The following is a 25,159-nucleotide window of genomic DNA, read 5'->3' on the forward strand; positions in this document are numbered from 1 at the left end:
TTTACGTAGCCATGCTGCATCACTTACTGACCAAGAGACGGCGTCTTTTTATATCTGCTGCACGGTCATGTTGTCTTCATGCATCAACTGACACTGGCCGGAGGATATACGCTGAATTTCCTGAGGGGAAAGCGGGCATATTTGCAAAAAAAAAAAAGGACCAACAGCGACGTTATTAAAGCTAGCTAGTTAGCTAGCCAGCCAGGCGCGCGCACGCTCATCAACTGCTTGAGGTCAGTAGTAGTGACTGTGTGTTTTATTTATTTTCCATATAGTCTGAATTAGTCCTTAATCTGATATGACAGCTGGCATTACGGATATACATAAATAAATAAATGGATGACCTTTGTAAATTATCGCACCATATCTGCGTCCGGATGGATGTTAATAAAATTACTGCTGCTATTTGATCCGAGCTCATGCTAATGTTCATTAGCTTAGCTTAGCTCGGTGCTGCTGATTGAATTGAATGGACTCTTATTATCTGACGCACACGTACAAGCAGCTGTTTTTGCACGACTGAGTTTGCAACTACCACGAAGGAAGAATAAAATACGAGTGGAAATTTTAGAGATAAATGAATCCGATTAGACCGTCAGGGAAGCTTCTCGTTTTTTTTTTTTTTTTTGCACGTCGTCACTTGATAAACTATCACACCTCCAGCTAGGCTCTGGCCAAAACCGTGTGTACAGAGTTATATCGAAATAATACTCCACACATGAAAGGTGCGGGTTTGAAACGCAGCCGCTTTCTTTAAATCAATGACCTGGCTGTAATTTGTGGTGAAAAAGCGCCTGGATGTCATCAGTGTGTTTGAGAAAAGCTGCTTCTGCCTGGAGGCTGAATGTGAATATCAAACAGCATTTTTTTATACCGTGTTAAAGGTCCAGCAGTCAGTATTTTTCATTTTAATGTGAAAAGTATGTAGAAATGGTTTAAAATACATTACACAGGTTTGTGTTTGGACTGTCCGCCTGTCAATCATTTTATAGACACGCCCCAAAGCCTCTTCACATCCCCATGAGGAGGAGGAGCATGTTTATAGTGTCCGAATTAGTAAAATAAAAACGCGCTTGGATACTACTCCGTCGCGCTGGTATTTACGTCATTACTGTCTCACAATTCAAACGTACCAGATCAGTTGGCTGGTGGGTTTTCAAAATAATAAATTTTTTTTTCACGGTCTGATCGTGCGCTGGTATAAATTTACCACGCGCATGCGCAGACCGATTTTTTTTTCCCCTGGTCAACTTCCGGGAAGTCTAATGCCGCTTTTCTACTACCCACGCGGCTGAGCGGGGCTGTTGGAGTTGCATTTCGACTACAACTGCGCTGAACCGTGCTGGCTGGAAGTGGGTGGACACATTGGGTGGAGTTAGCGAAAGTGGGCGGACGTCACGTGATGTCGTTAGGCGGCGCAAACAGTGACATCAGTGACCTTTTAAGCGGTAGTCTCACGACCCGGATAGTAAACAATAAACATGGAGGACATGGAGTCGTTAGTGTTGCTGGTCTTGGTGCTGTGGCTTGTTGTCGCCGACAACGCCAACAGATACTGGCAAGAGTGTATAGATGAGGCGAGGCGCACAAGGCTTCAGAAATTCTCGCAATTCTTCTTCTTCCGGGTTTACGGTGTTTACAGATCCCAGCGCGCTTGCGGGGCGTGTGTGGGCATGTGAGGACACTCCTCCTCACCAATCAGTGCACAGGGGAGTGTCTGCTCACGCCCCCAACCTCACTCGGCTCGCTTTGGCTCGCTTCAGCCCCACTCTAAAACCGTGCGAGTTTTGGGTGCTAAGCAGGGCTGAAGCGAGCCGAATCGTGCTGTTTTGAGATAGTCGAAACGTGAGCCGTGTCGGGCTGAAGTGAGCTGAAAAAGGGTAGTGGAAAAGGGCCATAAATTTACCATTTCTTGCTGCGATTTTGTACCGAGCATTTCAACACATTTGTGGACTCAAAAACTCTCACTCAAACAAATCAATATTCGTCAAGATAAAGTGAAAATTTTATTTGTGGATCAAGTATGATCATAAATCTATCATATTAGGCTGGTAAATTTCTGACTAGGCCCAAAGACAGCAGTCTAATTATACCAAGTTGGTAAATTTGAGAGAATGACTGACTAAATTATTATAATCATGAGGAGTCTTACTTAAACAAATCAATATTCTTCAAGATAAAGTGTAAATAATTCAAGTATGAACATGAACATAAATCTCATATTACGCTGGTAAATTCAGACTAGGCCCAATTATACCAAGTTGGTAAATTTGATTTGCTGGCGAGTGGGTCCGTATCCTACGGTACGAACCCCAGTTACGGACCTCTGGCGACTCGCTTGTTCACAACAGCAACAAACATAGTAGCAATTTTTGTCAACATTTATTTTCACATTTCTCAGGAGAATAGCATTAATTTTACAGCATGGATAGCGATAACGACAGTGTTCAGTGAAAGCAAGTTTTACTACCCTGAGGAAGAAGAAATAAGAGAGTGTTTCAGGAGAAAGCTAAAAACCTCTAACTTGCTAACGCCGAGCAAAAACATGGCTGAATCCTGAATGATTCCTATTTGTATAAATAGGGGACTACATAGGTGGCAAAATGTAGTTTTTTCCTGCCATGGAAGTGCACTTGTATACTGAGGAGGAAGCCATTTGCATTACAGCCGTGAATGAGGATTCAAAATGGCAGCTCGGCTCGGTTTTCCCTTTCGGGCGCTCTCGTTTTCTGTTAGAATTTGGTAAAGAAAAAATATATTATTTACCAGCTTAAGGTCGGTCCGTATGGTGAAATACCGTGAGCTCGGCCTTGAATACTGACCTCGGCCCAGAGGGCCTCGCTCAGTACTTTCAAGACCTCGGTCACGGTATTTCACGATACGGACCTCCCAGCTGGTAAATAACATTTTTTTTGCGGTCCAACAAACAACATAGTAGAATTTTTTTTTTTTTGTCAACATTTATCTTTTTTTTAAATAAGATTTATAAGATTTTTGACAGCATTTCTCAGGAGAACAGCATTAATTTTACATCATGGATAGCGATAACGACAGTGTTGACAGCAAAAGCGAGTTTTACTACCCTGAGGAAGAAGAAATAAAAGAAAACATATTTCAGGAGAAAGCTAAAAACCTGTAACTTGCTAACGCCGAGCAAAAACATGGCTGAATCCTGAATGACTCCTATTTGTATAAATAGGGGACTACATAGGCGGCAAAATGTAGTTTTTTTTCCTGCCATGGAAGTGCATTTGTATACTGAGGAGGAAGCAATTTGCATTACAGCCGTGAATGAGGATTCAAAATGGCGGCTCGGCTCGGTTTTCCCTTTCGGGCGCTCTCGTTTTCTGTTAGAATTTGGTAAAGAAAAAAATAAATATATTATTTACCAGCTTAAGGTCGGTCCGTATGGTGAAATACCGTGACCTCGGCCTTGAATACTGACCTCGGCCCAGAGGGCCTCGCGCAGTACTTTCAAGACCTCGGTCATGATATTTCACGATACGGACCTCCCAGCTGGTAAATAACATGCATGTATCATGAAAAGGAGCTGTGTTTTGCTGGAATATTTGGTCAAAAAGCTGACAGTATGACTGTAGAGCTTTCACACTCTAGGCAATCTTACCATGACAACATGTAGCGCTTGAGTCCAGTCAGTCCAGTTCAGCAGTTTTTTTTTTTTTTTTTTTCTAGACTTTTTTAAAAAAAAAACCTGATTATTAAAGAACATTAACAGTTTGTCCATTTGATCATTGTATTTTCATGGAACAGAAATGAAGAGACCAATTTTGTTTTTATCAGAAATTACTAATTTAAAAACAAACTGTGTCAAAAAAAGAAAGTTAACAAAATTTAAAAGAGAAGTTTGGTTTTTTTTTCCCCTTAACCTTGTCACTGGTAGATAACGTGTGATTCACTGAGCAGTGCAAGACGAGCAGATTCCAGCGTGACCTGAAATCTCATCTCCTACTGGAGATCATTTTTGTGCCCACAGGTAATGCTGGCCCTTTCCCCAGCTATCACCACAAGTATATTTCAGACCTGAGGGAAACACTGAACAGTCATAGCAGACGACAGGATTAGGCAGACGAGACACAACACTGGCTGTGGGTTGTTGTTGGGGGGGTAAATAAATGGCAGTCATGATGACCCTGCCTCCACTCTCTGATGTAAGAGGTTCTTGTTTTCAAGCCCAGCAAATTCTCAGTGACTACGTTTACATGCACGTCCAAATCGAGCTGCTGTTGGTAATCGAGCAAAGGGTCCCAGCAGGGGTGCCAGAGAAATCCAATCCTACATGCACAAGTGAAATCGGGCTATTGTGCACCCAAACCACACGTGGCGCTACACGCCCCATCGTGTTGGTACACTTCCGGTTGTCGTCATGAAGAGCTATAGTGTTGCCAGATACTGCTGACGTTTTCCAGCCCAAAACATGTTCAAATCCGCTAAAATGCACTTAAAACCCCCAATCTGGCAACACTAGCAGTTCCGTGTTCAAGCTGTTAGGCTTGCTCTAACAGACTATGGCTACAAACTGTCCGGCGCAGACCACTGTTTTGTAAGACAACTTATTTTGCACAATAATATTTTTCTAAAGTCCATTTTTTGCTTACAAAATTTTTTTTTTGCTTACAATTTAACTTATGTCTTAATAAACACAAAGTTCAATTGTTTTGTTTTTATTGACATTCTTCAGATGTTGGACATATATACACACACACAAATACAATGACTTGTTTATGTACACAATTCACAGCTATGCAACAGCTGTACAGATGTATTTGGTGATACAGTAAGTGAGCTAAATTTTAACAGTGCAAACAATGCCACAAAAAGATAAGATTCATGCCGTTGTCATGATTCGTTGTCATGCTGACCGAGGCTGTTGTGTTTCCCGCTTGTGGTCTCGTCACTCGTCACTTCCGGAAGTAGCTCGACAACTAGCTCGATAGGGTTTACATGCACAAAGTAGCTCGGCAGAAATCGCATAAACTAGGTCGTGTAGCTCGATTCCGAGAAATCAAGTTCGGTTCAATTTCAGCCGAATTAAGGTGTATACATGGCATTTTGAACTTCGATTTCACTCGAGCAACGGCAGAAATTCGATTCTCTCTATGTGCATGTAAACGTAGTGAGTGCTGCCTTCAAACCAGTTTTCCTGGCCGAGAGCTGGTTCTTTGCCTGTCAAAACATGATTAACTGGTTCAACGTTAAGCACCAGCTCTGAACCGGCTCTCAAACCGCCTTAGTGGAAAAGAGGTACAAGTGTGCTTGAAGTGACATCATGACCGTCCTTGCTAATGTTAACTCTAGTTAGCATGCTAACTTGAGTTGAACCATAATAAGTTTTGGGGGTGGAGCTTTGTGAACATGGGTGGAAATGGAGGTTGGCTTAATGAGTTAAAAAAAAAAAAAATCTGCCGAAGCAGGTTATCTCAACCCGTGAATAGCTGAAAATGTGGATGATCAAATGGATGATCAAAACAGTCTGGTTTTCTTGTATGGATGTACAGACCTGTCACATACCCCTTTTCCACGGTCTGATGTAAACCCCACCTGAGAATACTGACTACGTTATCAGTATTTGTGTGCTGGGGAAATCCGCACTGGAATCAATAACGTAGAAAGCAAAGACCAAAACGCGACACATGAGTAGCCACCTCAGGCCGCTAGCGGTAGGCAGAAACAATACAAGCGCTATGCAGGTCATTGTAGCGTAACTATCAGTGTAGCAATAAATGGTTAAACACAATATCTCATCTCCTCTCGTTGTCTGTAGCCGCTTTATCCTTCTACAGGATCGCAGGCAGGCTGGAGCCTATCCCAGCTGACTACGGGCGAAAGGCGGGGTACACCCTGGACAAGTCGCCAGGTGAACACAATATGAAATTCATAAATAAATTAAAAAGTAATTGTTGGTAAGTCACTGTGTGATCAGAGGAATGAAACACTTCAGGACAAGCTACTATAAGAAAAATGATCCGGTTCATGGTGGCAATCGTGACTTCATTTTGTGTCAGGCGGCATCACGCTACACTCATCCGTCTGGGATGTTTTGTTACTTGAAGCATGCTGCTGTGTCATGGTTAGCACTGGCCAATATGTGGACATCTATCAGATTGGTGCATCCTGAGGACGATTTAAACCATTTTGAATGTTTATATCAGTAAAATTAGATAATTCACCACATGGTGCGTCCTTAAAGAAGAATTCTTGCTGAGATGGTGTTTTAAAGTGTACGGTTGTGTTTTTTTTTTTTTTTTTTTTCTTCAGTCATTAGCTCGATCATTATGAATTCGATAACTGATCTTTGTCTGTACGTATCCATTATTGTGAATTTCCCATCATCTGAAATGGAGAGTAAACGCTATAAGTGTGGCCTGCTATACCTCATCCTGTGGTATGGACTGACGAGCAGCTTCTTTCCTTCCCTGCCTCTTCATTTTCCCGACAGAGGACACTCGATGAGATAAGGTTCCCATGACACATAATCAGATCACGTGCAGAATGGCCAACATGGCACCTCTGCTGGTCTCTGTGAGTCAAAACAAGAGATTTAGGATTGTGCTTGTGATTACAGTAACACATCACGCAATAAAATAATCCTTTCAGATCCAGTGCACATGTGATGCAGTGTGACCCCATGACTGGCATTAGTGATGGGAATAACGGCTCTTTGAAGGGAGCCAGAGCTTATGGCTCAATTTCTTTCAGAGAACCGTTCAAAAGCCGGTTATGAGGTTTATCTGCGAAATAATCACTGGGATAATGATGGGGTGAAGAGTTGAATCGGATGCAAGCTTGGATATCCCACCAGTACAATTTAATTTTGCACATGTGGACTAGGCAGCACTAAATTATTGCCAAATTTAATGTCTGTGATCGCCATTCTAAATGTTATACAAGGTGACGTTACATCTCTCTGCTTTGCTCAATCACCCTTCTCTCTCTCTCTCTCTCTCTCTCTCTCTCTCTCGAGCTGGGAAGGACGGGCCAAATTTGAAGGGTGCGTTTACAAACAGTAACAGACAAATCCTACTTTTGGGAACCTAACACAACAATATTCCCGTCTTGTGACTGGCTGGTTCTCACTATAAACTTAGGGTGTATTCAGACCAGGATAGTTCACTTGCTTTGGTCCGAACCAAATGGTTTTTTTTGGTTTTTTTTCATTTTGGTGCGGTTCGCTTTCACACTGTACATTTTATAGTAAGCGGACCAAAATCTGTCAACAAAGCCACGCGCCCTGAGGTCGTTCAGCTATTGGTCAGAGACGACACGCGCACAAAGCGTTAAGTTCAAAAGTAGTCACGGAGGATAGCGCTGATGAGCGCACATCATGTTGTGACAGTTCTGGCTCTTCACGCAAGTCGCTAGTACCGCCACTTTTTGAAAGAATGTCCCTGATTTTAATGTAGGTCTGACGGAGTTTCTTCACTTTTAGCCGACATTGTTCTGGGGAGCGCGTGAACCCCTTCTCCTTCATTTTCTCACTGAATACAGCAAACACGTCGGCATTTTTGTGTGTTCTCTCCAAAAGCTCAGATATGTGGACATCTGCCCATATATCCACAAGGGTACGCGTTTCTTCCTCGGCCCACGTTTGGCCCCTACTCATTTTTTGTACTCTGTAGTCTAGCCTACCACTGGTCTGAATGACTGCTGTAAGGTTCCCTTGACAACCGAAACAGTGTTTGCACTTTGCGGTGGAGTGTCAAGACTCTGTTTCCCATAATGCTCGACAAACGACGGAAGCTCCCGAGGTACAAAAAAGCAAAACTGTCGGATTAGGTCCGGTCTGCTTTCACACCTCCAAAAGGTCCGCACCAGGGTTCCTTTGGTCCGGACCGAGTCCGACCTTGCAGCTCGGTCTCGGTCCGCTTGTTTGGTCCGGACCAGAGTTCGGTGGTTTGTATTCAGACCAACCCAAAAGGTCCGGACCAAGGGAAATTTGGTTCGTTTGGTCCGGACCAAACAACATAGATGTGAATACGCTCTTAAAGTGCATATCCTGGACCAGTTTCTTTTTTTTTTAATATATGAAAGTATGTCCCTTTACACGCTCATCCAGAAGGGTAATTTTGCACAAGGTCATCTGTCTACAGCAGAAAAAAATAAAATAACAAAACGCGTCTGGAAAAATCCCAGTGGAGTCTGGAACCAGATTCGTGATGTTATCTGCGGAAGCGCCAGCAGGCTGCGCGAGCTTTGCACGGTTTCAGTGCACAGCCTGTGTAGACCAAGCGCTCCCATTTCTCTCTCATTGTCCAGTCTTTTGGGAAACGATGAGTACTAATCCCATCATGATTGGTGTTGCTACACCCTCCTACGATACATCTGTTAACCATTTTAATAATTACGCAATAACGTTGAAGAAATTTGCAGAAAACCACCAGGTCGTTTTCTCGTAAACAAACCAGCGCTGACGTAGGATTCAGAAGGAGGCGTCCCGCACGCGACGTCACGAAGATCAGTGTTTCCTGGGAAATCCAAACGCCAAGTTTTTTCAGAGGCGGACCAATTCGCTTCAAATGGCTTGATTTCAACTGAATTTTTCTGGTATTGCGCAAGGTAAAAAAAAATTGCACAAAATGTGACAGATATTTGACCAAAGTTTAATATAAAATAGGAGAATTACATTGATCTCGCTCCTGAATTTACCCGTGATATGCACTTTAAAGTGGACTGGAGTGGATTTAGGGCAGGCGGTGAAATGTGGGAACATCTCATCTCATTATCTGTAGCCGCTTTATCCTGTTCTACAGGGTCGCAGGCAAGCTGGAGCCTATCCCAGCTGACTACGGGCGAAAGGCGGGGTACACCCTGGACAAGTCGCCAGGTCATCACAGGGCTGACACATAGACACAGACAACCATTCACACTCACATTCACACCTACGCTCAATTTAGAGTCACCAGTTAACCTAACCTGCATGTCTTTGGACTGTGGGGGAAACCGGAGCACCCGGAGGAAACCCACGCGGACACGGGGAGAACATGCAAACTCCGCACAGAAAGGCCCTCGCCGGCCACGGGGCTCGACCCCGGACCTTCTTGCTGTGAGGCGACAGCGCTAACCACTACACCACCGTGCCACCATGTGGGAACATCAATTTATTAAAAAAAATATCTCACAGATATGAAGCTGTTCCCTTTGTTCATAAGGTTTTACCTTACATTTTGCTTTTTAAAACATATATGCAGGGCCATGGCCTCACGTTCGTTTATAAATGCCTTGAGACCTGAGTGAATGACCTTGACGTCCGTAACGTCACAGCAGGAAGTCTATCGGTCTCATCGCCATTTCCGCTATACTAAAACACAGAGCTGACTGCAACTCCGATCCTCCATTTTGAGCTAATTTTTTGCCATGCCACGTAGATGTGTTGCTGGCCGGTACAGCAAAATGACAAAAGGTGGATTTACGTTGCATTCATGGCCCAAGAATGTTCAAACTACAAAGATTTGGCCGCGTTTTGCAAGAAGGTCACAGGCACATTGGGGGCCTACGAAGTGGTCTCTCCTCTGCTCTGCACATTTTACTCGTATGAGACCTCTGATCTGTTGAGGAGCGTTGGCTATAAGCCCATATTGAAAGGGGGTGCAGTATCAACAATTAAAGAAAAGGAAAGTATTTAATTTTTTTTTAAAGCAAGTTCAGTTGCACCAGTCGTCCCGGAGAGCGAGCCGAGGGTTGTTGCTAAAACCCGGGACGGAACGGAATGGGACATATCGCTCAGGCAGTGACCTCCCCGTGGTTGTTGCTAAAACCGGTGATATTCCATTCCGTCCCAGGTTTTAGGAATTGCCTGAGCCAAGCAGTAATGGCGGAGTACTCCATATGGACGAAATGGAAAAAGAGTGGAGCAGCCGTCTGATGTCTAAACTGGATATTGCTGCCGTCTCGCCCTGACGTTCGAAGAAGTGAATGAACGGAGAACTGAACAAACAACTGAAAGTGAGATTGTTTGTTTCAAAATGCTCGACCTTCAAGAAACGAGAACATGCTTGGATTAAAATAAATTTAAAAAAAAAACGCATTTTTTACTTGTATTTGGATTAATACATGTAACTTGTATTGTGTGTTTAAGTTACTGGTATAAGATTATTTAATTTGCTTCAGAATGTGATCGTCTCAGTTCATCTGATTATTTAATTAGCCTTTTACGTTTTATCAGTGAAAATGCATGCATGTACATGTATGTTGCGTAAGTTATAGCACCTGTCCTGTTTTAATGAGAGTCGACCCACAATCAATGAAGTCAAGTCAGTCTTAGTTGAGCAAGTCGGTAATGGTATTCCTTACTTTCACCATAAATTTATATTTATATGACTTTGGTCTATAGCTGTCAAAGACCTCGGCCTTAAAACCGGTTACCGCTGTGACGTCACGCACTCAGGGCTGGCTGGCTCAGCGGGGCAGCTCGAATGCCAACTTTGCGGTCAATTTCCCATTTATGCAGCATACTGAAGTCAAGGATGGAGATACTATCCACTCAGAAATGTATTTAAAAATAAAGGTTCTGTATATCTGCTTTAAAGGGGTACCAAATATATACAGTTGCTGATGTGACAAAGTAACGTATTCTATCAAATTTATATACTAGAAAACAACGAAATATCTTGGTAATTGTAAATATAATACTTTTATACGCTAAACCGCACAAGAGTCGCCATTTTTAAAAGACCGTGACGTCAGCGCTACCCACTGCACTAGCGGAACTCTCCGAAATAGAGGAGATAAGCGTGTAATCATGGCGTCGGGCGCATCAAGTGAAAGCGACAGCTCTGTCGAATCATACGAAGAGATCCCGCAAGACACACTGCAAGCAGGCTATGGCTTAGAAGGGTACCAGTTTGAACCTAGGAGAGGTACTCTCGACTCCGGTGATGAAATAAGAGAAGAAAGCTCGGATGACGGCGAGGATGAGACTGATGCTGACCATGGGCATGGCGAGCGTGGGGCAGAGCGTCTGCGTGCAGGTGACACGGCGTGGTGCTCGTGCGGAAAATGTAACGTGGAGTTGCTCACGAGTCCAGCAGAATTTATTTGCTGCAATGAGATAGGCGCCACCCGTGGACTTGCGAAATCGTCGCAAGAGGCAGAAACAGGTATTTCACACGTGCTAGTCCCAACCTCAATGAGCCAACACATCTGGGCACATACACACGTCATGAGTGTTACGCAGAGAAAATGAACGTGCATTCTGATTGGATAAAATTAATATCATGGCGGGCTGTTCAAACTGCGGAAATAGTTTGCTCGAGCTACTTTCAAAACACTATAACTTTCCAACCTTAGAACAAAAAACTTTTGTAAGTCTTGAATAAGGTTCGTTAATGTGTGTTTTATTGTTATATTTACTCTATATATTGCCCTCTGTTCCCCTTTAAGCATTTATCCCATATCCCACCATAATTTTGTAGAATGTTTGTGAGGTAAACTAGTTCCTGTCGTCATTTATGGTATTACAGCTATAAATAGTCACACACCACCTCCAAACAAATAAATAGATAGAAGATTGATATGTTGCCAGCAAACCAGAAAGCTTTGACTCGGGAGGCTTTTTCATAAATGTTAAATAAACGTCTCTTTACTGAAAACATTGTATTAATAAGTATATATTTTCTTTAAAAAAAAAAAAAACACATTCTGTTTATTGCTAACTTTTGATGATTATGTGAAGTCTGCCATACAAGTCCCGATGAAGGAGTTGTTACGACAGAAGCGACAACGAATTAGGAGCGTATTGTGAACCTGTGATTTTGCTTTACGTTAGGCAGCTGGGCCATAGAAGGTTCACGCTGCACGCTACACGTTCACGTGAAGAACCGGACCCTGGGCCATTAAACTTCATGCTTGGATGTTCACGTGTTGCGTCTGTTCAGCCGAAATTACGTTTATCACCAAATTATGCCATGCTTTATACTGCTGGAAAGATCGCTTCAAGACTAAAACAATGATATCAAAATCAAAACGATAGCCCAGTGCTTTTTGACGGCACACGCCCGAAGACTATAATACATACCTGTCGGTGATTTCACACGCTCATTCAAGTCCTCCCAAACTTGTGCCTTCTGGTCCCTGTCTTTATAATCCACCACACGCGGATCCCATAGCAGGGGCCTTTCTCGAACAAACTCGATCAACTTTTCTCGGTAGTCGTCCATTTTATCTCCCTAGACCCGTTCTGATTGGCTGGCGCAGCGGTGACCTTGGGGTCGTGCATGCATTGACTGGAATTTCCATCTTCACGCCTAGAAAAAAGTGTGCATGTTCATTTCTCGCTTCACGCGTGAAGTGTGCAGCGTGCAACGTGAACGCCGTTCTATGGCCCAGAGCAAGTCATGCTACGTTTGTCCACTTTTCTTTACACACGTGCAGCGTGAACCTTCTATGGCCCAGCTGCCTTACTCTCGGAGGTGTGCTGTGAAAGAAATAACGCCGCCGCCGCCACCTTCTGACCAATCATATTCCGCTGCACAGTGGTATAAGAGAACTTTATTATAGCTGTATGCGTCCTATTAAGAGTCAAGCCGTGATTTGCCTCGCACTAAGTTAAGCACAACAGTGGTGAAGTTGGTGAGAAAGCTTCATCATTAGTTCAGCTTGTAGCTTTGTGGGCTTTCTTTACTTCAGGGGTCTGCAGGGAGGCCATTAGATGGAGCGAGCAGGGAAATTAGGGCTTGAATCTGCCTTGAGAGCAGTAATTGTGGCCATGCGAGTGCCATTATTTGGAACGCTGCATGGGATCATTTTCTCGAGCTGAGGCGAAGAGTAGTTTCCATCTGTTCGAGTCTTACATTATATGCAGCAAAGACGGGTCTTTGGGTATATGGGCAGCTGGGTTACTTAATATAAGTGCTGCAAACGCAGTTGGAAGCTATTTCAAGCTCGGATGATAAGGAAAGGGGTGTGTGTGTGAGATGATTCTTTAAAAAAAAAAACGAGAGAGAGAAATGCGAAGTGACTCCAGTGTAATGCGTCGATCGATTTGTTACAAGCTGTTTGTTTTATCGGAAAGCTTGCTTCCTACGTCGTTAACGATTCATGAGGCAGTCACCTGAACGTATTATGTTGATTCAGTGGAACCGTTATAAGGACCGAGCTGCTTTAAATAGTATGGAAGACGTTAAAGAGGCCTGCTCATCGTCATGCCCTGGCATACAACCAATGGTTACCAAAATAATCAGTTAATTTTTTTTTTTTTTTAAACACAGCTTATAAATTGGCCAGAATTTACAATCCTATTCAAACATCCAAGTATGCTGTGGTATAATGAGATTTATCAGGCAGTCTGGCATGGCCCGAGTATATTATCCAGTGCTTAACTTGTGTCTGCCTTTTTTTCCCCAAAATTAGACAGTCAAACGAATGCATGGTGTCCTGGATGTTTTTTTTCATTAGTTCCAAAAACTGTTTTGCTGATTTATATGGGTCTGTGTCAGAAACTGGGTACTGTGGGAGTACCCCACTAAATATACTCAGTCAATAAACTATACAGTTTTGAATGGTGATGTTGGTCTTAATTTGAAATAAAATGATGAAAGAAATAATACAGATAAAACAATCTTTGATGTGAATACTCTATTCAGAATTTGGTAAAAATTCTGCAAATTTGTGGAAAAATGGCGGCTTGATCTGGGACATGATAAACGGTCGACTACATCGCATTCCCTTAAAAAGGTTGTAGTCCACTGAAAAGTCTACAGTTTTCACTAATTGCATTTTAAGTTGTAACTTTATCCACCTAAGGATTGGTGCGCTCACAGAATAATCATAACCGTAATAAAACATCATGCAGAATATTTGATCACCGTTGTAACTCCATTTTCCGCAAACCCAAAACCAATACGATCGTGTGTTTTGGTCTAAACGGAAAGCCTCAGGGTCAAGGTCACTACCTCACCAAAAGTAGCAACTTAAAATCACTACTGCATCTAAAAATTTAGTTATAAATCTGTGATTTTTTTTTTAAAACAAAAGCTAAAAGTTAGGTATAGAATATGTGTCAGAAAACAGAATCCAGGGACACATGTCCGCCCGGGGGCATTTTGAGTTATTGACAGATTCAGAAAGTACAGTTTCTAAGCTTTCCAATGATGCCTTCCATGTGGAGATCTGACAATATTTGAAGAATGTGTGGCCTTTTGAAAGTGTATACTTCTTAAAACAGGAAAGGGAGGAAATCGCCCTGAAAGTTTTCCATCTCAGCTACTCTGGGTGTAGGGCGGGCACATAATGGTGCTCATTTGCATGACATTAAGGAAAGCCCCACCCCCTATGAGCTAGCACGATACTACTTTCATGTAAACAAAGATCACCACGTCAATTTTCCTTCCATGAAAAGTATGCCCAAAACAATTATGAAGTACAAAAATAAGTCCTAAAGTATACTTTAACGTTTTGTGGTTGAAAAATTACTCACACCGTAAGAAAGAAAGATAGCACGATGATGACACAACTAACACAATGCTAGTTTCATGTAAAGCCTCGGTCACAACCGGCCGTATGTGCTCCTACAGCCGGTCTACATGCAAAAAAACGCACGAGAGCGCGCGTGAGATGTGCTGATTTTCGAGCCGCAGACCGGCCGCAGAGGTTCGTTGTCATGTCAAACAAACTCTACGGGCGCTTACGTTTTTGTTTTTTTTGTTTTTTTCAGGTTGCAAGACAAACGGCCAACGCGCGTCTTTCTCCGTGAACAAAAAAAAAACCCGCAGCGATTTGGGAAACGCCAAAAATCGCACGGCCAAAAAATCGTACGTCCGGTTGTGACCTAGGCTTAACCAAACCACAACACTCTTCGTTACATGCAAAAATAACCACACAGCCTTAGATTAATAAACTTACCCCATCAGAAAGAGAAACGGCGCCTTGCACACACCAATGCCTCCGATGGAATGTAATCCTAGAACGGTCCGTGTATCATCCGATCATTCAAGTATTCCATTCAATCTGGAAAACGAGGTTGCGGTTTTTTTGCTAGAAATGGTTATCTCCGATGTAACTACCGTGTGTCTGTTTGCTTCGCGGTGTTTCAGCTCCTCTGTGCTCTGTTTAGTAACTCATTCCATAGTGAAATTACATGCCTGTATGCAGGTTAAGTAGCCATGCGCTCAGCTCCTATCATACAGCTGATTCGCGAAAAAAAAAACCAAAAGACTTAAATCATCATGTGAATGGCCCATATGGTAATTTACCCACACCCCCCAGCAGGCTACAGTCCTGACAAAAACGAGACAATTTGCAACAAAAATTTGTATGCTTTTCCAACAAAACAATCTATTATCTGAAATACTGATTGCATTCTTCAATATCTCAACTTGCACATGATGGAAAAAAACAAAAATCACAAATTTCGAAAAAAAAAATGCTTCTTTTGCGATTATCTCGGATTCGTTTAGGCCGACGTGTCCCTGGATTCGGTGAGGGGTCACATATGTTTCTTACAGAATATGTTACGATGGTAGCTGGTCTTGTATGAATTTCTGAGCTATAAAACGAGTTGTGGTCTATTTTTTACCGTAGCGTGTTATTTGTGTGCAGGGAAGGACACACATTAACAATTTGCATGTGTAGAATGGAATTTTCCACCCCCAACAGTTAGAAGTTGATTGTGCTTGCATTTGCGGTCTTTCTGTTACACGGGTGATCTGTTCGGACGTTATCACTGAAAAGGTGAGTTTTGACAGTTTTATTTTGTTTTAGTCTTGCAGTATAAGGCAATAGAATGTTTTTCATCTTGCTTTCATATTTTGTAGTGTTTGCGTATTTTTGGCCAATATTTTGCAGCCATGGTCAATTTAGATCGAACTTTTGATAGAATCTACGGCCAGTCATTTTGCCCCGCCCTCCATCTCGCGCCCCGTCCGGTGCGGTAGTGATGTCCCGTTGCTCGCACGCCGCAGCAGAGACCCGCGCGACCTTCAGCCGGTACAGTCGCTGTTCTTTTACCAGCGCCGTTATTCTCATCTTTCTGGCGTGTTCTTGATTTTTCGATTGTGTCCTATTTCGCCATATCAAATACCCAAAATGTATCATATTATTCATATTTAAGTGAATAATCAATTCAGTCATCGTAACTTTTTTGCATTTTTAACCCAAGCAATCAAAAAGAGGAAATTTATTCAATATTTTCACTCCTCTGTGAAGGAGGGGCTTTAATTCTTCATGATGGAGTTATTTTATATGTAAATCAATTTTACAAAAGCATTTGAATTGTAATCAAAAAAAAATTTCCACAGTGGAGGCCAGATAAAGCAAGATGCTATCTTTATTCTTATTAAACATGACAAAAGAAACACTGAGTGTTAGGTAAATGCAAAAAAAAAAAAAAGTAAAATTAGAAAATGTATTTTTTGACCATAATGTCCCAAACGAGAGAGCAGTTTCTGAGACGGACCCGTATACAGTTGATATTGAAGTAAGCTGCAGATCATCATGCTTTAACCTTACTGTTTCCTGCATGTACATGGTGTCTCAGTGTAATTTCTATTCTGAACCTTGATTACTCGCTGCAGTGTGATATTTTCATATCTCAGTCAGGGTTTTGCTTCGCTGGTACCGAACGCTACGTGCTGTTTTTCTTTCACTTCTCCTCCACATTTGCGTAAGAGTGTAGATATGAGGAGAGCGTGTACTGTAATAGGAAATCCTTTGCAGCGAACAGGTCGACGAGGACGAGTGGATCTGGGCAAATCTGCATTTCTTCTGCCGTCTCTCTGCTTAATTATGGTTTGCCGTTACTCTCTCATCTTGGCTTTTTCTTTAATGTTGCTGTGTATCTCTGAGAAGTACTGCTTTTATAGAGAGAGAAAGGATTCATTTTAAATGCTGTCGTTCAATGCAAGGTTTCTGATTGTTGATGCAGAGGTCTGATCTTACTCTTTAACCTCAGAAACACAAATATAATTCCTCTCGGACCTTTCCTCCTTTCAGCGGAGAATATCAGGAGAATTTCTGTAAAAGGCAAGAAGCCTTCAGTGTAAAGATTGAGTGCATGCTGGTAAATCGGTGCTATTTTTTCATAGATATCCAGGGATGAGAATTTTCCGCCGATCGGCGGATTTCCGACTTTTTCAGACCAAAATGATCGTTTTTGAGATCGATGTAAATCCGTTGAGAAATTTTTTTTGGGGGGGGGGCATGAGTAATGATCTGTGGTCACCTTATAACGCAGACATCCCAAGTCTCCCAGAACTTCCGGGAGTCTCCTGCATATTGATAGAAGCGAGCAAGAGCGTGCGCGCGCAACATTAAGGTCTGCATCACGCATCTTATGCCGCTTTTCCACTACAAACGCGGCTGAGTCGAGCTGAGTGGGGCTGTTGGAGTTGCATTTCGACGACAACCACGCTGAACCGTGCTGGCTGGAAGTGGGTGGACACATTGGGTGGAGTTAGCGAAAGTGGGTGGACGTCAGGTGATGTCGCTAAGCAGCGCAAACAGTGACATCAGTGATCTTTTAAGCGGTAGTCTCACGACCCGGATAGTAAACAATAAACATGGAGGACATGGAGTCGTTAGTGTTGCTGGTCTTGGTGCTGTGGCTTGTTGTCACCGACAACGCCAACAGATACTGGCAAGAGCGTATAGATGAGGCGAGGCGCATAAGGCTTCATAATTCTCGTAATTCGTAATTATTCTTCTTCCGGGTTTACGGTGTTTACAGATCCCAGCGTGCTCGCGGGGCGTGTGTGGACATGTGAGGACACGCCTCCTCACCAATCAGTGCACAAGGGAGTGTCTGCTCACGCCCCCAGCCTCACTCGGCTCGGTTTGGCTCGCTTCAGCCCCACTCCAAAACCGTGCGAGTTTTAGGGGCTAAGCAGGGCTGAAGCGAGCCGAGTCGTGCCGTTCTTTGGTAGTTGAAACGCGAGCCGTGTCGGGCTGAAGCGAGCTGAAAAAGGGTAGTGAAAAAGGGCCGTTAGAATGTGCGCGCGCAAGGGAGACTGTGTGCAGTGTTGCCAGATATTGCTGACGTTTTCCATCCCAAAATATGTTCAAAACCTGCCAAAATGCACTTAAAACCACCCAATGTGGCAACACTGCCTGTGTGCCTGTTCATGTAGCGCATGCCAGACAAAGAGCATCCTGATTGGGTTACTCAGCAAAATAAGCCAATCAGCTTTCAGTGTGGGCGGGCTTTTATCCCTTTCCTCGAGGACCGACCGGCATAGCAGAGAGAGAGCGCGCGCCCCAAAAAACGAAAGTACAAAACCCACTTCAGCTCAGATTACACAAAAGAATCTCCCTGTCTAATAAGGGTAAAAAATACTGACAGTTTTGCGCGATGTACTGTTTGCAGCAGTGGTTTCAGCATTGCCCATGGTGGCTTAAAGGATTGTAAAGAACATGTTGAGGTGAGGAGTGTCAGTTCATGTGCATTATAGGTCTACAACAGGCTGGCATGAAAAGACCAAACTTATTGAAGATTTCCGTAAAGTAACAATGTATGAATATACATCATATATATATATCAAATACACGTCATATATAAGTGTGTATCTTTTTATAAATGAGGTTAGCTTGTCTAATGTAGCATGTTGGGGAGAATCATAGTATCATATCTATATTTCTGATAAAATGTTAGGTATGATACCGTGTATAACTCTCCTACTTATTGCTCATTTCATGGGGGGGATTGCTGGGATGTGCCGCGCGGGAGCGTCTGCCCACATTTTTTTTAGGCCGAGATGAACTTATAGTTTTTGATTTAAATTTTTTTCCAATTTGTAATGCCCATTGTACATGCCTGTTCTTTAACTCAAAATCACCATCTCGATCTTCAAATTGACCGCATGGTATCTGTATTACATTACACAACATCCTGTCCAGATAAAATCTGGTTAGTCCACACAACAGTTGAAAGGGAAGTGATGAGTGATGTTGAATGTTGCCTGCTTAATATGCAAGAGCTCCTGCTACCACGATAACATCAGAAGAAAGCTTCAGAGAATTATATGATAGAACTTTTTTCTGGTTTGCACTTCATTGTAAAGGATTAGAGTATTCAAAGACATGAATAGCAAAAATGCAGAACTATAATACTGTAGAGCTCGTTTATATTAAAAGGTGCATTGATTTTTTGAAATCATCAAATGTGAATTGATTAAAAACAAGTCTCTTGTACCATATTAATCATTTTCACCTGGGAGTCCACCAAGAAGGGGAATTTATTTCCAAATACATTGCAACTTTTTGCTGATAAAATTAATGGTTTTGGGGTAAAAAAAAATAAATAAAAAATAGCCAAAAATCATTAGCCCATGGGCCCCGCCCCCCTGGGCCCCACCCTGGTTTTTTCAGACTTTTTAAATATTTTTCATTCTCATCCGTGGATATCGTATTTATTACATTTACATGTGTAAAAAAAAAAAAATTCAATTTTTTTGACCTCATTCCAAAAAAGACAGAGTAAGCTGTGTATATGGACCCTTTTCACTCACGTGACCTTTGTAAACGCGACCGCCATTTTGGACATGAAGAAATAACGGTTTATGGCACAGACCCTTTCGGTTCTCGCTCATCTAGCTGCTACAGTGACTGCTTAGACTGCAACAGTAATACCTAACACACATTTAAGTATCCGTCGTAAAGACGTGAAACTCGTCGAGTGACGAGTGTGTTCATTGATAAGCTAACACAATCTAAAAGTAGACATACCATCACACTGCCCTGGCGCTGTGTACAGTTTACCTTCTATGGTTTGTGCACTCACTATTTGCATTACTTTCTCCAACCCAGTGTTCGAACTATGCCGATATTTTCGGGGGGGTCCCTTTTTTTTTCCCTTGGGGGGGGGGGGGGGGTGCGCTTGTCTCAGAGCGCGGATCTCCAAACACATGAGAAGCCTATCTTACGCACATATCATGCGGACTCCACACACGCATCGCATCTGAAGTCATAACTCATCAGGGGAAATCGTGTCCGCATTGGGACGTTCAAAAAACAACCTCGCGTCAACAATGATACCACACGCAAGAAAAAAAAAACAGTCAGGCTACTCAACACATCTGATCCACAGCAGCACCAAAGCATCACTGGAAATCATGTCAACAACCAATCTTCCATTTCAACACGCGTCAACAAACAAATGGCACCACAAACATGAACGAATCGGTCAGGCTACCGATTCCAAACCCACAGCAGACGAATAATTAAATGCAGCTTACCTTAAAGCGAATCGACCACAAAGGAAGTGTGTTGGCACTGTTGGCACACTTCCTTTCTACTAGTTTGTGTCCCCAACCTGGCAGCAGCAGTCGTCGTCATATCGGTTTATTTTATCTTTGATGTAAACACAACACTTCGGATATGCAAATGCTTCCCGTTACACACGATTGCTATGTCAATAAACATCATTTTGCCAATATTTTAGAGACCATCCGTCTTCTCCGTCGGTCAGCATCTGTCGGGATCCGATAAAATGATAAATCTTGCCTTGTGTGTTGATGGTTACTACATCCAGGTGCACAACAATATAATGGCATGATGGAAGTCTTGCTGAAAGTAAAAACTTTCTTTGATGGCTATATTCCTTTCGATGCTTCGCCGTCGTTCCTCGTTGTTGGCTGTGGTAGACTACTGGTAGTTCATGTCCAAAATGGCGGCCGCGTTTGTCGTGACGTCATGTGAAAAGGGTCCATAGCTAATGAAAATTAATATTCCTGTTTATATTCAGCCACGTGTAATTCCAGCCTTGCCAACTGTTATCGGGTCGGTTCGTGTCGTACGCACTGAGCTGACTGTAAACGGGCAAGACGCTGTGTGTTGTAAACTGCTGTAAAAGCCCCAGTTGAGACGTGTATTCCGAGTGTTCTGTATTAGGGGTGTAACAGTATGCAAAAAATCACGGTTCGGTACGGACCTCTTTTTCAGTACAGTAAAAGGGGAAAAAATGCACAACATAAAATTACAGCTTGTTTATTATGAGCTTTTGGAAACGCCAAGAGTTTATAATTTAAAAAAAAATTCAAGGAAACATCCTAAAAATAAAATGGAATACTGCTGCAAACCACCGATAACTTCTCCGATTAAATAAAGATTCTCAAATCGGGGTTCTTCAGAAAATCTGAAATGGCTGGTTAAAAAAGGTAGCAGGTGGCTTTGGAATTTGCGGCGACAAAGCCACACGAATGCAAAAGGGGTCTGGGGGCGTGGCCCTTCCGGAAAATTTTTAAATTTACATGCCTTCTGGCGCGCTCTCAGCTAATAAATTACTCACCATTGCTCTGTAAAATACTTCCATTTTTTTCTTCAGAAAAATTAACTTGTCCACATGGCCAGCGGATCTGTCCTTTGAGAGGACAATTACGGTACGAGTGATAAAGTTCGCCACGTTGCCAGAAGCATACCTGATTACTACTCAACAGTGTCGGCACACTGCTTTCGTCTTATCCGCTTGTCTTTGTCCGTCTGTGTTTTTCACCGCGAGACCAAAGTGTTCCCAAACAGGAGACCTTAATGATGAGGGCGGGTCTTCAAGCTCTGGCTTCTTGTTCACATTACCCATGACGTTTGCTAGCTTGGCTGTGCATGACGTGTGAGGCAGCGACTTAAAGGGATAGTTCGGGATTTTTGACATGAATCTGTATGGCATCCCCATCAATAGTGTCGTGCAAACACACTGACTTACCCCCGACAGCATCCTGCGAGTCCAGTTTTGGTCCAGACGAAAGTAGTCCGGCAAGTTTGTTGGGGTCACGAAAGTAAAACGTTTTTCGTTTCAAAACAGTATGTGTTCAAAAGAGTGATGTATTTGCATCACAAAACCGTTGCCAAATAAAAAGTCAGACCTCGAAATCGCTCGGCACTATTTTCTCTCCCTTCTTATCACTGCGCGCTGCCGCCAGGTGACAGCCACGGCTGTTTCATTCATTGTTTACTGCTAGCAAAGTTAGCGACAACGTCTGACTACGACAGCGACGTTGAAAACATTGGCTTCATCTCACAGCCAAAGGGATATCTTTATGAACCCGAATATACAGATGAAGAAATTCGCCAGATGGAGTTAGAACGGGCAGAGAGAGAAAGGGTGGACAGAGAAGTGGAAGAAGGTGAAGCTGGAGCTCTCAAATTAGCTTGTTAGCGCCGCTGATCTGAACTCCTAATCACTGCCAAACAATGGGAAAGGTGTTGATTCCTGCGCAGATGTCAACATGACAGCGCGCAGTGATACCGAGGGAGACAAAATATAGCGCCAAATAATTGCGAGGTCTGACTTTTTATTTGGCAACGGTTTTGTGATGCAAATATATCACTCTTTTGAACACGTACTGTTTTGAGAAGAAAAACGTTTTACTTTCGTGACCCCAACAAACTTGCCGGACTACTTTCGTCTGGACCAAAACTAGACAAGAACTGGACTCACAGGATGCTGTCGGGGGTAAGTCAGTGTATTTGCACTAGGGTTGGGCGGTATCCAAATTTTGATACCTTTAAACTGTCTGTGTTTTCCCGGGGTATACGGTATTACCGAGAAAAAAATATTTTGTTTCGGCCTACTGTGTAACGTGCGCCTATACCGGCGGACCTTGTCCAGACCTGCGCCTATGCCTCAAATGTACTATTTAAAAGCAGCATAGCGAATTGTGTGCATTGTGGTATGGATTAAGCAGCAAAGCGAATTTTGTGCATTGATGAATGGATTAAGAGATATTTCAAAGCATCACGCAACTCTTCCTTCATCTTGAAAATAGCATTCAACTGTCGTTTACACATGTCTGCGTTGAAACGCCATTTGCAGCACTATTTCACCTACTCCATCAAAAAAAAGTACACGATGAGCAGGATCATACCCTTTCAAGCATGGGAAATAAAAAAAAAGAAAAAGAATCAACCAACACCCAAGTCCGTTTAGACTGCGCGATAAACCATATTCTTCAGCGCAAATGAGGCGAACCGAATTCAAATGCGTGATAGCTGCACAAGGCAAAATCATATGGGCCCACGTCATGCCATGGCGGGGAAATTAATAATCAAATGGCCTTACCTTGCTTAAAACGTTGTCTTGATCACATAACTCCTTACAATTATTCCACTTAAATCCATACGGTTTAACACACCCAACAAAGATAGCAAGCGCATTGCTAATTCCCACCAGAAACCTAACAGTTTACGCTACGATGTTTTCTTCCGTTTCTTCAGTAGATGACATTTCAAACGTTTATTACCCACATCCCAAATGTCATACGTTATATTATTTTACCTTGTTGTTACTCATGTAACCTACTCAAAACACAACTCATTGGAGAGATCTCGTGGAAGTGGAGTACCCCAGGCTATGGTCTGCCTTAGGGGACATATATTAGATTTTTTTCGATTTTGCGCGGTCATTTGCATTATTGCTGGCTCTTCCTTTTCGTTTGGTTTGAAACCAAAATACTGCCACACTGCTGATGTTGTTTTTTTTTTTTTTTTTGCCACTAACTCGTTATCTTGACTTGCCATCTTTCAACCCCGGTCTCAGTCTCTTGCGAAGCTGTCTGTCTCCAAATGTCACGCAGGGTTGCCATGGTAACGACATAAACAACCCTGCACGCGATGAGAACTTCTTTAGGAAATTGATAGAATTAGTGAAAATACGATCACACAGTTATTCGGGATGATCTTCAATTTATTATTTTATATTATGACCTCATGTACTCCATATTTATTTAGATATTATATATATTTTTAAAATGACGGTAATGAGACCGATACCGTTGGTACTTTTGGATACCTCGGGATACCTTCTTACCGTAATACCGCCCAACCCTAATTTGCACGACACTGTTGACGAGGATGCCATACAGATTCATGTCAAAAATCCCGAACTATTGCTTTAACAAACCTACGGTTCGCCACTTTTAATATGTTGGTATGGGAACTCTGATTTGAAGTACGTTCGGCACACAGAAATTCTCGCACTCTGTTAATTACTCTTCCAGATTGCATTTGGTACACATCTGCACCGTACCAAAACGGTCCGGTACCAATGCATGTACTGTTAGACCCTTATTCTGTATCCATGTGCAAATTATGCTCCTAAAACCCAGATAATGTCCGCATATCCCACAAGTCTTAATCAGAAAATGCTAAATTTGGAATAAAGCCAAATTTGGTCCATCCAAACAGAATATTGTTTTCATATCCTGTATCAAATTCAGAATAATAGCGGAATATTAGGAGCAGGTAAACATCCTGAGCGATTGATGATAAGAGCCTTGATTTTGTGCCGCTTCGGAGTTTTGGGATTTGTTTCACAATTGTTGGTTTTAGTCAGGAATCAGCGATTTATTTATTTATTTATTTTTTTTTTAAATTTTTTATTTTTTATTGTTTTTTAATCTGTTATTAACTATATTTCCACTAAGGAGCACTGAGATGTTGGTCGTCGTCATCATCGTTCCCCTGTGGCATCGGGAACAGCCTTGGGGTGCTTCTGCTGGAATCGTGCATCCAGTAGTCGCAGGAAGCCAGTCTTGACCACCATCGTTTTCCTTGCCTGCTGTACGTCGACGGCAAGCAGCTTCTCCACTCTATTCCACACTTTCCTTGGAGCCAGAGCATCAAATAGCACCTGTTTCTGGAGGTGGTTGTTATCCAGTCTACACACATGTACAAGATATTTCATACGCTGCATCACACACAAATCACGGATGGGTGGAGTGTCTGTGAGGGAACGTAATCTCTCATTTGATATTCTGAAACTCCAATCAACTTCCGTTCCTTCTTCACGTTCTGCCTGATCCGGTGCGTTTTTTTTTTTTCTTCTTCTTCCCCCATTCGTATCCTCCCCAAACCATTTTTCTCAAGAAGCAATGCCAGATGGCTTCAACCTTGTTCAGCTCATTCTCTGTAAGGTCCCATGCTTTGTACGCTGTACAAAAGCCTTGATCGTATACAGGTGGTTAGGAATTTCATTCTAGTTGCTAGCCGTATCCGTCTGTCTGTCTGTCAGTCAGAATATGTTTTAGTTCATTCCGTTTCTGGTATGCTGCGTCGATTCTAGTGTGTAAAGCAGGGCTGAGAGTTTTCCGCTTTTCGGCGGATTTCCGCTTTTTCTGAGTAAAAATCGACCTTTTTATCTTATGCCAAATCCGTTGAGATTTTTTAATTTTTTTTTTTCATTTATTGATGGATGGGGGTTGGGGTACGTTCCTTCGTGATA

The 25,159-nt window shown here is 42.6% G+C and overlaps 1 protein-coding gene across 7 annotated transcripts in view; it reads left to right on the plus strand.

The window, feature by feature from the left end:
• Positions 1-25,159, plus strand: part of madd (MAP-kinase activating death domain) — a 178,246-nt gene continuing 153,087 nt past the window's right edge. For 5 of the 7 annotated variants that reach the window (XM_060911682.1, XM_060911686.1, XM_060911689.1 and 2 more), the window contains exon 1: positions 1-233. The gene's annotated coding sequence lies outside the window, so the exon portion shown is untranslated. Of the gene's footprint in view, positions 234-3,901; positions 3,995-24,387; positions 24,581-25,159 lie in introns of those variants that run through there. The other 2 variants (XM_060911684.1, XM_060911685.1) reach the window with 2 other exon arrangements.

Source organism: Neoarius graeffei, chromosome 27 (genome assembly GCF_027579695.1).
Source record: "Neoarius graeffei isolate fNeoGra1 chromosome 27, fNeoGra1.pri, whole genome shotgun sequence".
NCBI lineage: Eukaryota > Metazoa > Chordata > Actinopteri > Siluriformes > Ariidae > Neoarius > Neoarius graeffei.